Source organism: Rhinolophus sinicus, chromosome 5 (genome assembly GCF_057876585.1).
Source record: "Rhinolophus sinicus isolate RSI-liver-muscle chromosome 5, RSI-T2T, whole genome shotgun sequence".
Lineage (NCBI taxonomy): Eukaryota > Metazoa > Chordata > Mammalia > Chiroptera > Rhinolophidae > Rhinolophus > Rhinolophus sinicus.
Window position 1 is genome coordinate 86515275 of NC_142505.1, and position 14634 is coordinate 86529908.

Genomic DNA, 14634 nt, shown 5'->3' on the forward strand with positions numbered 1-14634 from the left:
TGTGAACCAAGAGACTATCCTTGACTTCTGGACACCGACTGCAGACGGTGGGGAGATGGCATAGTGCAGTGCTTACAAATGCAGGCTCTGCCGCACACAGGCTGGATGCACGTCCTCATTTACCACTTGTTAATGGGTTTCCCCAAAAATAATACTGGGTCTTATATTAAGTTTTGCCTCAAAAAACGCAGTAGGGCTTATGTTCGGGGGATGTCCTCCTGAAAAATCATGCTAGGGCTTATTATCCGGTGAGGTCTTATTTTCGGGGAAACGCAATAGTGACATTGGGCAAGTTACTTAACCTCTCTGCACCTTGTTTTCTTAAATAGGACAGACAGTAGTGCCAGCCTCATTAGGGTACTGTGAGGATTAACTGAGATAATATTATAAGGGGATTTAAATCGTGCTGGCACATAGTGAACACTTAACAAATGTCAAGCTTAAATGTTTTTAAAGAATTAGGCCTTGAAATTCCAATGAGAAAGTCTGGACTATGGGCCTGTCCAGGGCTGTGATGCTAAAAGGAGACCAAGATAGTGTAGTTGTAGAGGTCAGAGCACAGCCTCAGCTGAGTCCTGAAGGACAAGTGTGAGTCAGACAAAGGGGTGGGAGAAAGGGTGTCCCGAGCAGGGGAAGAAGCATTGGCAGTTGGGTGTAAATAGAGCAATCCAGCCGAGTTCTCTTATACTTGGAAAAATCCACTCCTTTGTGGAACGTTCCAGGGATCTCAGGTAGAAGCCTAGTCCCTCAGGTCCGAAGCCAAATATTTCATCCTGTGAGAGCTCCATCCCTTCAGCTAAGTAAGACTCAGAGTCCCTGGGAAGGGTGCCCCTGTGCCTGCAATCAGCTCCAGGCACCTCAGCTAGGAAAGCTGCTGAGGGAAGTGCTGGGCTGGGGGCGTGTAGGGGGAACATCTGAGAGATGAGAGGCACGACCAGCTGTGGACAGACTCTGAGGGCCATGCTTGAGGAAATGGTCCCCACAAGCAGCATCAAGACCCTCACTTAGGGCTTGTCTCCTTCCCTCCGCATGTGGGACCAGCTACACCTCTACTACCCTTCACCGTCCCAGAGACAGGGCTTTTGGAGCCGGAAGAGTTTAAAACCATGCCCTACCTGTGACTCGGTGAGATGCAGGACACGGTATGTGTCTCGCTGACTTTCATCTTCTCTTGACCATTCAGAAGGGCTGTCCACACCAGGCCTGCAGTCCTGAGTGGCAGCCGTCCAGGGGCGCCTGGGTCAGGGTCAAAGCGGCTTGAGTTAAATGGACGTGCGCTCTTCAATTTGCCACGGCCCCACCAGCCTGCTTCGCTCAGTCACATGAGCTGCTCCTGAATTGGGCATGTTTCCCTAGAGACCGTGCGTGGAACTTCATGTCTCAAAGTCATAATCCTCTTGAAAGTAAGAGCTGGACCCTTAGAGATCAGCTGTTCTGGGGCACTCAGGTCTCACAAGAGTAGGGTCCTCACCTGGGTCCTAGAGTGTGCCGCTTGGTAATTTTGAAATGGGAACTGAACATCTGTGTTTTCAACAAGCTCCCCAAGTGATTCTGATACACATAAAGTGTGAGAATTGAATCTGCCTTCCTCGTGTTTTATAGCAGAGCTGACGGCATTCGGCAGGAGTATTGAATGCCATACTGGCTGTTAATATATTGAAATAGGCCTGTCCTGATAGGTATATAATGGATGCTCTGAGCTCACCAAGGCCTCTCCCTACTCCTGCACCCTGGCCCTTCCTCCAGGTCCCTCCCCATCACTCTACCATCCAACAGCCAAGGGGCTAAGACCAGGTGCAGCTGAGACTTCCTGCAATAAAGCCCTTCTTCATTCTGATTGGCTATTGCCTATGCCATGCTGGTTGTTAAATACCTTGACTTTTACCCTATTGGACAGAATAAGGCTCAGAGAGGTCACTCAGTAGCTGAGAGCACTGCTGTCAAGCCCAGCAATCTTCCTAACCCCCACCCTGGCCACTCTCTAGCCCTTGACCATCACCTTCACCCAGCCCTTGGCTTAGGAAAGGAACTGCCTTGGAGGGTGGACAGGTCCCTGCTCATCAGTCTGCCTTTTTCAGCTAATACTTTCACAGGCACAAGCAATGTCCTTCAGCTTCCTAACTCCTCTGGCATCAGTTTGGCAGGTATAGGAGTCATTTGTTTCAATAAGATGAACAGGCATCCATCCTCATCCTCTCACCCTGCTCTGTCCACACAGGCCAGCCCCAGCCCCAGCCCCACAGCCTCCGGCCTCCCTTCCCGGAGAGCAGCTGTGGTGACAGAATAGCAAAAGTCCTACTAAGTCTCGTCAGCTGGGAGCAAGTGCTTAGCAAGCTGGGCTATCCTGGGGCCGGCAGCTGTTGCCACTGTTTCTTCTCTTGTTTAGGTCTTGAGAGTAAAGACCCCAGTTCTCCCTTTGGCTAGGAGAAGGGAGTGTTAGCACTTCTAGCTACCTCTCATGTGATCGTGAAAGATAGCCTCTTGGGGAATGTGTTCACCAGGCAGGACCAAACCAGAGGAGTTAATTCCAAAGATCCTTGCGGCAGGTTCACACGTTGGTGTCATTGAGAATGAATCTTGCAAGGACGTTTTGCTTGAAATAGAGCAAGGTTAAATCACCAAGCCATCTGTTTGCCAGGCCGTAGCGTTGTGTCTGAAAGCAGAGCAGAAACAAAATGTTCCCAGGAAGCCTTTCCGCCTACTGACCTACACGTTAACATAGGATGGGGTGTCAAAGAGGACAGCAGAGATGCGTCAAAGATGACAGTGGTGAGGGGTGTAGAGAAGCATTGCAGATTCCCCCCTTTATCCATCCACTCGGTCCACAACTGTTATCCTTCACCCACACTGGGCCAGTCTCTGTGAGAGGCAATGGGGACACGATGGTTAATAGCATAGGTAAGATACATATGGCCCTGACAGGGTGTTGCTTCTGACTAAGTATTTCTGGATTTGGGTCTCCCTTTCTGTCTTTCTCTCTTTTTAAATTAAATTAAATATCATATATATACATATACATATATATTATATATACATAATATATACATATTATATGTATAATATGTATAATATGAATATGTATATATTCATGAAACAACCATATACCTACCACCTAACTTTTCAAACATGATAATAATCCATACCATTGAAGCCTGCCGTGTGCTTCTCCGTCTCATCCTCTCTTTCCCTGCCCCCACTCCCTCCCAGCCACTATCCTGAACTCCATGCTTATGGTTCCCGTGTACATTTCCCACACATGTACCATATGGGGTCTTCAGTGCAGCTCACAGAGGTGGACAGAGTACAGGAAACACTAGTCAAAGCACATATTGCCACCTGAGGCCTTAGATACCCGGCCTGAATATCGGAACTCCCCTCCGGCTTCCGTCACTGGGATTCATTGCTGGGAGTTGAGATTTTGATGCACCCGCATGTCTGGTTTTGAGACGTTCTAGTTTAGAAGGACTTTTTACAAGAGTTTTTCCAAATACAGCTATTTGGGGAGATCTTGTTGCTCCTGAATAGGGAAAATATGGGTTTGGCTGTGTGCGAATTGTTTGAGTATAGGGCTTTCCAGCCAGCTGCCCTCTGGGCCTTGCCTGGTACCTCTGGATAGCTGACTGCAGAAACCAGAAGCAGCAACTCAGAATCTGAAACTTAAACACATCTTGCTGCTGCTACTGCTGCTGCTGACATGTTCTCATAAGAACCTTATGGAATATGCAAGGAAAAGCTAGTTTTGTCCCCAGACTAAAGATCAAAAGACTGAGACTCAGAATGTTTCAGTGCGTTGCTTAAGGTCACATAACTAGTTTGAGATGGGAGGGAGACTATAAAAGAAAAAAAGAAAAAGGAAAAAGAACCTCTGACCCTTCATCCAGCAATAATTGCTACCATTCACTGAGCATCTACTATGTGCCAAGAATTTTGCATGCATTATGCCATCACATCCTACCCAACCCTATGAGGGAAGGTACTGCTATTATCCCATTGTAGAGATTAGACTTAAGGCTCACAGGTGAAATGACCTGTCCAAGGCAACAAGGACGAAAACCCACAGCTCTAAGCCCAAACCTTAATCTTAACTCACCACATCCCTCTTCCTCAATGACAACTCTAAACACATAACATGGTTGAAGTTGGAGAGGATGGACAAAAGGGCATGTACTGCTGAGATCAGGGGAATGAGGATGGAGATGGGAGTGGGGGGATGATTTAACTCAGAGGGCCAAGCCCTCCCAGAGAAAAACTACAAGTGTCTTGTCATCCAAGAAGCAGGGGTGAATGAAGGCAACAGAGGGTTCTATACAGAGAAATCCAAACAGCAAATCTACCACTGCTGCAAGGGTGGCCAGAATAGCCAAGCCAATTGAAAAAGAGCCGGAGCTTACAATGTTCTGGATCATTGACGTCAAAACACAGTGATCATTTTACATTCCCTAGATCTCTCCCTCTTCATGAGTTTATTTCTGGTTTTGCCTGTCCTCACTCTAAATGATACAGAGCAGAAGGGGGATATGATTTCCAAAATGACCCCCACTTTCATCTTCTCTGTGGGAACAAGAGGGCTCAAGAGCTGACATTTTCCAGCATTCCATGCTGGTATTTATCCAAAGTTCAAAGGCAATTGCTTTGGGAGGTAAATACATACCCACAGATGCAAGCTAATTATGCAAATAGGGTCACTGCTGGATGGACCAGAGCTGCAGCCTGGTAAGGACTAAAAGGATGCCAGCCAAGACCCGGGGAAAATGGCAAAAGGCATTTGCAAAGGCCATTTTGGGTATCCTCAGTTACTGCCGTTAGAGTAAGTGCTAGCATGACCGACTGGCTTGATGAAGGCCATTTGCACTGTCAGAGTTTGACCGCTGTAGAGTTTGATGTGTCCTGGAGGCCAGAGCCATCCTGATGTCCTTCCCATGAAAACAAGGACTCCCTGGACCATCCAAGAGGATGGTGAGAGCTATTTTCATTCAGGAGACCCTCACAAATAAGCAAAAGCAACCTTGAATCAAAATGTAAAGAGGCAGCGAAAATGCCTAGAGACCAGAGAAATTCAAATAAATATCACCTTCAAAGGGCTGTACCCAGATTCCTACCCCACCCCCACTTCCTTGGGGAGATGTTTTACATCTCGGTCAAGGAGAGAGCTGGAGAGCTGCATTGCATGAAGAGGGCATGTCAGTCACAGCTCGAGAGCGATAGCACCAGTTGCCATGACAGGGGACAGGGCAATGAGAAGGGGCAATACTGTTTGGAAGAGAAGGCTAATTTTAGATACCAAAACCACATTTCCAAAAATTCCATTTACACATTCTGTTTACGAGCTGGATTCTTTTTTAAGCTTAAGTTGTTTTTAGATGTTGGCAAACTTGAGAGCTTAGGCTTCCATCATGGAGACCTCCAACAAAGGACTAGATTTGAAAGTATCAGTCAACGAGGATTGGGGGGTAGTACCCTAGTTGGATTCCCAATCTACTAGAACTTTACAAGATATGGAGAAGCAATATAATATCATAGCTAGCGTGGTGCATTTTGGAACCAAATCATCTGAGTTTTATGTCCCAGTTTTGTCACTTACTAGTTATATTTCCTTTGGCAAGTGACTAAAGAAATTTGGGAAAGTTACAACACCCCTATACCTGTTTTCTCATCTGCAAACCGGGGGTCAGAATGTCCACCTTCTAGGGTTCTCAGCAGGATTAAATGAGATCACGTATGTACAGCTCTCCTTGTGGTATTGGGTACATGATAAATGGTAACTATTACCAATAAATGGATATGGAGGTACCATTCAGAAACAGAGTGCAGTAAAGAGCTAGGCTCTGTAGTACAGGTGGAAATGAGAGAGGGGAGCAATGAGGGAGAGTTTCCATTGTCCGGAGAGCTTCCTGGAGGGGAAACAGGTTCTGGAAGCTGGTATCATGGGGGTTATGTGGAGAGGAAGGCACCTGAGTTCTGTCATCACACGCCCCTGAGTTCAAATCCTGACCTCACCACTTCTTGGCTGTCCAACCTTGGACCCCGTTAACTAGCATCTCTGAGAATTTCTTTCCTTACGTGAAGAGTGGAAACAATAATCGGCACTTCTTAGGGGTGTTGGGAAGATTAAGGGAGACAGACAGGCCCACTGCTGTGTGCAGAAGGGACCCTAGAAGTGGTAGCTGTTGGAGGAGTTTGCAGGCATGACTAAGGCTTGAAAGCAGGTGAGCATGAGAAATGCTAAGTGTAAGAACAGAGTCTTCTTAGCTGCCATTCATTAGATGTGTACTAAGTGCCAGGTATGGAGCTAACCGTGTGGAGGGGCAGTTACAGGGTGGTGGAGAGCATATTGAGTCGGGTGATTGGATTCAAATCCAGGCTCGCCTTTCCGCCCTGTGTCACCATGGGTTAGCCATTCAACCTCCCCAACCTTTAGTTCCCTTGCTTCTAAAATGCAGGTACTAACTGTGCTTTCCTGGAGTGCTTTTGTGGGGATTAAATGGGATAATGTGCATAAAGTTAGGAGCACAGTGCTCAGCACATAGGAAATGCTCTGAATGTTAGTTATCATTATTATTTACATGCATTTTCTCCTTTAATCCTCACAACCCGTGAGTTAAGTGTTATTGTCCCCTATGGATAGATCAAACAGCTGAGGCTCAGAGGATCAATCACTTGTCTCAGGTCACAGTGGGGCCAGCTCTGAAATCTCAGCTTCTTTGCTCTCTTCACCTTTCAGATAAGCTGGCAAATGGTACTGGGATTGAGGCAGTATGACGATTATTTTTAAATGCATCTTACGCCATAACCCTCATCGTCTTTTATTTTCTGGTTGACCTTACCACCTCACCTCCTCGTCTGGTGAAGATTTAAGGTTCAGGGTTGACTGTGACCCTGCACACAGCCTGAGAGCACAGTGGTGCTGCCCCCCTGGGGACCTGCAGCTTCGCAAGGTTGACAGGGTTTATGAAATGTCCATTCTGATTTGCAAATAGATCTGACACAGACAGGCTTCCAGCTGGCTGGAGATTTCAATAACAACCCCTCCTCCTTGGTGCCAATTAACAGAAATTCAATGTCCCTGGCACACTTTGTAATTCAGAAAATGCATGTGCTGATGAGTCAAACCCCTGCTGGACATGTCATTATGACCAAGGGGCTCCGGGCCAATGTCCTAGCTCTCACTCCATCTCCATTTAAAGTCACAGAATGTTTGCTTCCTGGGTAGAAATCAATGTCACCTCATTCATTTTCATTACACACATATTGATTGAGCATCTACTGTGTGCCAGGTTTTGGAGTTCAGCAGTGAGCAATGCACTAAGGTCCCTGCCTTCATGAAAGGGAGTGAATGGTAAACCATTAAACATGCAGAATTATTTCTACGTGACAGATGTTATGAAGGAAACAGAGTGAAGGGAAGAGAATGGCCGAGGGGTGTGGGCTGTATTAGGTAGGGTGGCCAGGAAAGGTTTCTCCAAGGAGGTAACCTCTGCACTGAGATTTGAAGACTAAGAAGGAACCAGACATACAGTGTTGCAAAATGGACGGAACAAGCTCAACACGTCAAGGAAATTCATTCATTCGTCAAACATTTTTCATACAATAAGTATGTGTTGAATGAATAAGGGGAGAATAGATGAATCCTTCATAGGAAGGATGAACTTATGGGAGATGCCACAAGCAGAGAGGCAAGTTACTTCCCTTTTCTCAGCCCCATCCCCCATCTCTAAAACAAGGGACACGCCTCAGGCACTAGCTGTCCAGGGCTGTAGGCTCACCTTCCAAAGGGACTGGCCCTCACGGCTCTTGCAAACAACAACTACACAGCCAGCAAAAAGCAATCTGTCATTTTTTAAGCAGTCAGAATGGTTGTTTGGAATTGGATAGACAAAGACATGAAATATCATACCCTTTGTTATCATTAGGACGTATTTATTGAATTTCCATGCCCACTTACTCATTCCGAAAATATTTATTATTAGTTGAGAGTCTCTCTCCCCGTCCCTCTCTCCCTCCCTCCCTCCGTCCTCCTCCTCTTTCTTCTCCCCTCCCTGCCCCCCCCCCACCTTTCTCTAGCACAGCAGTTAAGAGCCCAGACTATAGACTTGGACCACCTGAGTTGTATTTCAAGTGTGACTCACTGTGTGACTTGGGGCAAGCCACTTCACCTCTTTTCTCATCTATATAATGGGAATAATAATAGAGGCCATCTCACAGCAACTATATAAGAACTGAGCGCTTATTAGCCTCATTTTATAGTTTAGGATGTATGATTTTAAGAACTCAGCTCATAAAACTGAGACTTAGGTTTTCAAGACAAACGAAACTCTAGTAATGAGTGTAACCATAAGCCAGTGTAATAATCCACCTGTAGAGTTTCCCATTCTTCGAGATAATCAAGAAGCAGCGTCACAATACATAACCTTCAAGAGGTCTCTTAGTGTCTAATAATACTTTTGAGCCAACAGTTAGAGACTCTGCTGTGTGCCACACACTGTTCTATGTGCTTTACTTATGTTGACTGATTTACAAAGCTCCCCGTAACCATAAAAAGTAAAGACTGTTACTATCCCCATTTCAAGATAAGGAAACTAAGACCTAGAGAGATTAAATAATTTCCACAGGGTTGCACAGCCAGGAATTGGAGCTTGGGAATAAACCCAGGCAATGTATCTGCGTTGCTAACCGCTTGCCACCTCGTTTAAGATGGGATGCAAAGCTTTCCTGCAGACATCAGGGTTTTCTGCTTCAGGTAGACTTGTCTTCCAAGCACTCAGTAAACAAAGAATTATTACCCGCCTAATCCTAAAACCGCTGGCCCATAAACAGCATTGATAAGGACGGCTGCCCAGCCCTGCACAATGCCAGCCACAGGTAAATTCACACCACCTACCACTGATGGGATTTCTGTGTGCCTATGAAAATGTCAGTCGATCTTAGAGTTGGAGTTCTTTCTACATCATTTAGCACAACCTGGAAGGTCTGATTAATGTGGCGGCCAACTTTCCCTCAGCGGTTACTTCCTTATTACTTCCCAGCCCCTGTGCCCGCTGCCAGTAATGGTACATCACAATAAATGTAGTTAAAAGAACAAGCGCACCACCACTACTCCCTGGGGGTCCAGTGCAGTCATCTCAAATCACCTTGCCTTCGATCTCGGAGGGACATGCTCCCAGCCCCTGACACCAGGCCTGATATGCAGATCGAAGCGGACGTCTCTGGGCCCCTTGTGCCGTCAACAGGCTGACCCATCTCCACCGGCACATACCCAGCATTAGTGCTGGCACCAACTTAGGCACAAAGAAAGGAAGGAGAGGAGAGGGGAGGGGAAGAGAGGAGAGGAGAGGAGAGGAGAGGAGAGGAGAGGAGAGGAGAGGAGAGGAGAGGAGAGGAGAGGAGAGGAGAGGAGAGGAGAGGAGCTGTGTCTACCACAGCTGCCTTCCCTTTTAAGGGCTAAAAGTCTCAAATAGCACGAGGAAACTCCTGCCCATGTCTGAGGCTGTACAGTGCAGACAGCCTAGCTCCAAATCCTGTGTACCTTACTGACGTGGGGGGACGCAGGAGGCATCCTGGTAATCCCAGCCTTGGTGTGCATGCCTGCTTCTCCCGCTGAATATAAAGCAGCCACCTGGCGCCTTGCTTACTGTTGGCCTGGGTGGAGCGCGTCAGCAAATGAGGAAGGATTGCATGGCATTCGCAAGCTCTGAGAGCTCAGAGAAGCTCAGTTTTGAGCCCAGTTGTGGCTGCCTGCTTGAACACTCGGGCTCCTTCAGTACACCCTGTCTCTGGAGCCACAGATCACAGGTCTACCTCTGGAGAGTGGGTGTTCCAGGAAGGCTCCCCAAGTTGGTGTTTCCCATAAACTTTGCTGGCAAGATCTGACTGTCCCACATCACCCCGTCAAGGAACAGGCTATGATCATCAATAAAGTTGCCCCATAGGAAAAATGGCCTGTTACATCAGCATGAGTCCTTGGTGAGAAAAGAAATCAGGCTTCAGGTGAGAGAAATTGGGCAGAAAATGGAAAACTCCCTTTCCTACTCATTTTCTGTTTTACCGGGTTTTCATGGGAACTTACCTGTGGACAAACTCTGAGGCTGGGTCTTTTAGAAGGCAAGTCTTTCTAAATGTTATTGGACCAATTTCTCATGATCCTTTCAGCTCTCTCCTGCCACCCCCACCCACCCCCACCCCTCTGCCCGCCTTCAGCGTGGTCATTTGGGACTCAATTTTCACTCAGAAGGGCCAAGAGCTGAACACTGACAGCAAAGTCACAGATAGCAGCCGACTCCTGTGATGTCCATTCAAACCACCTGCCCTCACCTGGACGAGGGGCGGCCTGAGGCATTGGCCACATGTGAGCACTCAGCCTCAGGAAGCGGAAAGGGGCCAAGCGCTGGGCAGGGAGGGGTGGGCATCGATTGCATCTGTGGGGATGATAGGAACGCAGGTAGAGTTTGGTAATCAAAATAGAATATTTGAGGCCTTGGAGAAATCCTGAGGGCTCGTGGATTTTAACTTTTTATTTTTGAAATAATTTCAGACTTACCAAAATGTTGCCGAACTAGTACAAAGAATTCCTTATACACCTCAGAGCTAGGTTCCCTAGATATTAACATTTTACTGTGTTTTGATTCTCTCTCTCCCTCGTATATACCTATATAAGAATTCTAAAGAACCATAGTCTTCCCAGGATGCATTCACACATGAGAGTCTAAAATCTTTTTCACCTTCACAGACCCTGCCTTGGTAATCTTCCCAGGAGGAGCTAGCAACAACTGGGACGCTGATGAAAACAAGGGATCTGATTGGATGGAAACTGCTCAATGGAGAGTTTGTGGACCACGTGATATTCCTTGGACATCAGGGATGGTACAGGAATACCAATAGGCTGGCCTCCAAGTCAGAAGGGTAATAGGAGAAAGAACAAATCTGTCTTCACCCACAGTATCAATGGGTGGTGTGCCAGGACGGAGAAAAGCAAATGCGTCATGTGCTGTTACAGGTTACACCAGACTCCCATCCCTCCTGTTACTCTGTTCTGTTGTCAAAGCCAGATTTGATCATGCCAATTTGTCACACCTTGGCACCTAACTGACAGATGAAAAGACTGGACATCAAGTGCCTTTCAGCTCTGCGACTGGCCTGTCTCTCCAGCTCAGATTTAGAGCAGGAGAGAGCATAGGGTGTTCAAGCCAGAGAGGCCAGTGCTTCCTCACAATGTCCCCATCCTTCATCCTCGTCCCCAACTCCCGAGGGAGCACCCTGCATCCCTCTGCCACATCCTCCTTCTTTTCCATTCCAGTTCCATCTGTCTTTCCCCCCCCGACACCTTCTGATCCACGGGGTTTCTATTAGAACGTCCCGATCTAGGAAATAAGGGCTTGTACATAAAGAATCTCAGATAAGAGAAATCCATGACGTTATAAGAGAGATGCCACAGAGTGCAATGCCTTACAGAGAGGCTATTTCCAGTCTAAAGATCGAAAATCAGGTATCACCGTGCATTCTTTTTTGTTCAGAAATAAGTCGTCTTCAAGGCGAAGTCATTAGAAGATAGTCTACTCCTGGTTTTAAAAAAATTCTAATTTAAAATACAGATGTTTAAATTATCTGTGCTAACCAGAGAGAGGCGTTCTACAGATAAATGCAATTCACAAACACCCTGAGGCTCTTCAAGCCATACATTTTCACCTTCTTCCTTATCTTAAGACGTCCATAAGAATCTCATTTTTAAAAACACATGCCGCCCTGATTACCAGGGACAAGAATGCAGCCTCCTGTGGACGTGCCGGGTGTTTTAACATTTGGGATCCTCCTTTTGTCCTGACACATCCTCAGTCTTTCACCCAGGCCTGCTTGTAAGCAGGAGCAGACATCAGCCGAACCATGAGCAGAGTCAGGATTGTATCTTGTAGTTACAGAAACGTTTTCTTCTACGTGAAGTTGTCCCATGCAGGACTCAAACTGGCGGTGCCCATCTTCATGGGGTGAATAACTTGGATTTCTTCACCACACCCTTCTCTCGGTGAACCTTAGGGGAAGGTGATAATAAGCAACGAAAAAACCTCTGAGTACTGGCTCTGTCCGCCAAATGGTGAGTGAGAAAGCAGGAGGGATGATGAGACCACAGAAAGGCTAGTTCACGGGTGACATCTTCTCACACGTGGTCAGTGACAGTGCTGCCAACTGTCAGTCATCCCTTTTGTCTGAACTACTAGGACTAAGTGTTGCTTCCATTTCCTCTGGGATGGATTCGGACTGGGTTGGCTCCTCTTTAGCCTCAGCAGCAATGAATCTAGAGATGCCGCCTTCAGATTCTGGAATCTACTCGTTACTACCATGGGGCCTTACGGCCCACCTATGAATAGGTTTCCATGACTTCATCTTCCAGGGTAATGTCATAGACTGCCTGAGTTGGAAGGAATGTTACGTTTATACGTGATGTAGGGAAAGGTTAAGTGTAGGCAAGCTGCCCACACAAACGCAAATTGTATAAACTGGGGAGTGGGGTGGGGGGAGACACAACACAGCATTTAATCCCCAGAAACCATTCGGCCACATTGGTAATTACAGCCTTGTCTGCAAGGCCCTCTCGCTCAGATTTTCTTCTCACCTTGCTTCCCCCTCTCACATGTAGAGCAACAGGAAACCACCACTCCTAATTTTTCACTTGCTGGCTTTTAAGTCTCTGGGAACTTTCCCGGGCTTATAGTAGAGGGTTTTATGGAGAGTTCGCTTTTCCTTTGAACCTGCTTACCCAGTCAACCAGATATTTTCTTAAAACACAAAATGAAGGATCTGATTTGCTCTGAGCCAAACCCAGAAGCTTAAGGGAAGCTCCCCCATTTCCTAAAGTTTTCATCTCTGGATTTTCAGTTCCAGGATCTAGATTCCAAATTGTCACGGGTCAACAGGTGGTGGGGAGGGGGAAGGATGAGTTAGAATGATTAGAATGAGGTCAGCCCAGAAATTTTCCCTAGAATTGTTTGCTAAGCATGAAGTTTGAGTTTCATCTTCTGGGATTGTTCCTTCTTATGATTATATGTTGGTCGGGGGAAGAGGGTGTTGTTTAGGGGGGGAAAGAGGAAAGAGAAAATGAAAGGGGAGAAAAATTCCCTTTTCCATGGAAATATATGCAGGAAAGCTATAGACTCTTGTGTCTCTGCTTGTTTTTTTAAGTGCAGTGTTTTTAACAGACCAAAAGAGAATCTTTATGAGCTAATATGTATGTGAATAATGTTTATAAAAAGGGTATAATGTTAGTTGTTATGGATTATTGTATAAATAAACCTTAGATGTATAAAACATGTAAACATATAAAAATTATTTTATAGGTCAGTGGACACTTAAGGACCTCCAAACTTTTCACGTATTTGTTCCAAAAAATAGAGTACCAGGGCTGGCAGCTTCTTTCCTTAGTATATTCCACTGTAAAGCCAAGAGGTTTGGTGGATTTTGGTTTGCTTTCTGGTTTTGTAATTTACCATTTATATGGATTACTTTGCAATGTCTATTGCATGTGGTTGGTGTTGTTTACCCACATGGGGTCATCAGAGATCAATTCTACACTTTGCATCTTGGAAAACCGAAAGGAACTTTCTAGTGAGAAGAAAAACACACAGAACTTACCTTCAACTGTTGGGTTAACTCTGAGTTGTGCCACCAACAGCTTGTTTTAAATCTGAGCAAATGGAGGGAGTTTAATATCAGAGTTGTTGGATAACTTTTCTCCTAGGAAGGAGTCACATGTTTCTGTTAAGTCCTTTCTCTCTTGGACTTGACATGTTCTAGAAGAAACCAGAAGTTATGGCCCTAAACCACCTGGCTTCAGGACCACTCTCCACCTTGGTTTTCAAAGAACTATCCACATATCAATTCTCCATTTTATGTTCTGTGATTTGGTGGTAGACTCAATGCTTTTAGAGCCCCGCGTTTTACTTGTTTGGGTTTGTGGCTTTTACGAAATATTAAGCTTGCTCCTTAACACCCAGGCTGATCAGAAGAAGGAAAAGGAAAAAAGGGGGGCCCCCTTGCTGGAGAGATCCACTCACACCTTTTACATCAGCTGAGAAAAGTGGGCCAGAAACCAGTGCATGAGATACCATCTGCTCTCCACACAGGGAGGGTTTAGTCGTGTGAAAGTGGAGAGATTACCCAAGTCTCCTTTGCCAAAAATGCATATTGTTCCCAGCTGTAAGCTTGTGAAGCCCGATATGTGTTTTAGCATGAAACAATAAAACAGCTTTATTTTCACTTAATGGAGTTGTCCCTGAGGCCTGGTTTTTTCAGTAGCTGACTTGGAGAGGGGAGTACTTCATCACAGATTAAACATCAACATGAGTATTTAACTTTCCCAAAGGGCTTCGGTTCCTGGCAGCTGCTCCAGATGTCCAAAAGGAAGGGCTGGGAGGAGAAGAATCACTTGCTTGTCAGACAGGAATTGCTTCATTTCAGTGGGGATGGCTGGGGGCAGGGGCGAGTGACACTTCTCTCAGTGCTCATCAGGCTGAGTTCATCTCCATGGAGCAAATGCCAGTTTGTACAACCTTGAGGGCCCAAGAAGGCTCTTGGCCAGAGGGCTTCCCTGCTTGCTGCCTGTCGCTCACCAGCTGTGTGGCCTTGGGCAAGTTACTTAACCTCTCTGTG

The 14634-nt window shown here is 46.3% G+C and overlaps 1 protein-coding gene and 1 long non-coding RNA gene across 3 annotated transcripts in view; one reads left to right on the forward strand and one right to left on the reverse strand.

The window, feature by feature from the left end:
- The window catches only part of LOC141567287 (uncharacterized), a 49681-nt gene extending 39594 nt beyond the window's left edge, over positions 1 to 10087 (reverse strand). Inside the window, exons 1-2 of one of the 2 annotated variants that reach the window (XR_012489813.2) lie at positions 9129 to 10087; positions 1116 to 2859 (exon numbers count right to left, since the gene is read on the reverse strand). This is a non-coding gene — a long non-coding RNA (uncharacterized LOC141567287). Of the gene's footprint in view, positions 1 to 1115; positions 3825 to 9128 lie in introns of those variants that run through there. The other variant, XR_016021357.1, reaches the window with a different exon arrangement.
- The window catches only part of SH3RF2 (SH3 domain containing ring finger 2), a 113034-nt gene extending 98788 nt beyond the window's left edge, over positions 1 to 14246 (forward strand). Inside the window, exon 11 of the mRNA XM_019739097.3 lies at positions 10724 to 14246. The gene's annotated coding sequence lies outside the window, so the exon portion shown is untranslated. The remainder of the gene's footprint in view (positions 1 to 10723) is intronic.
- The last annotated feature ends 388 nt before the right edge of the window (positions 14247 to 14634 follow it).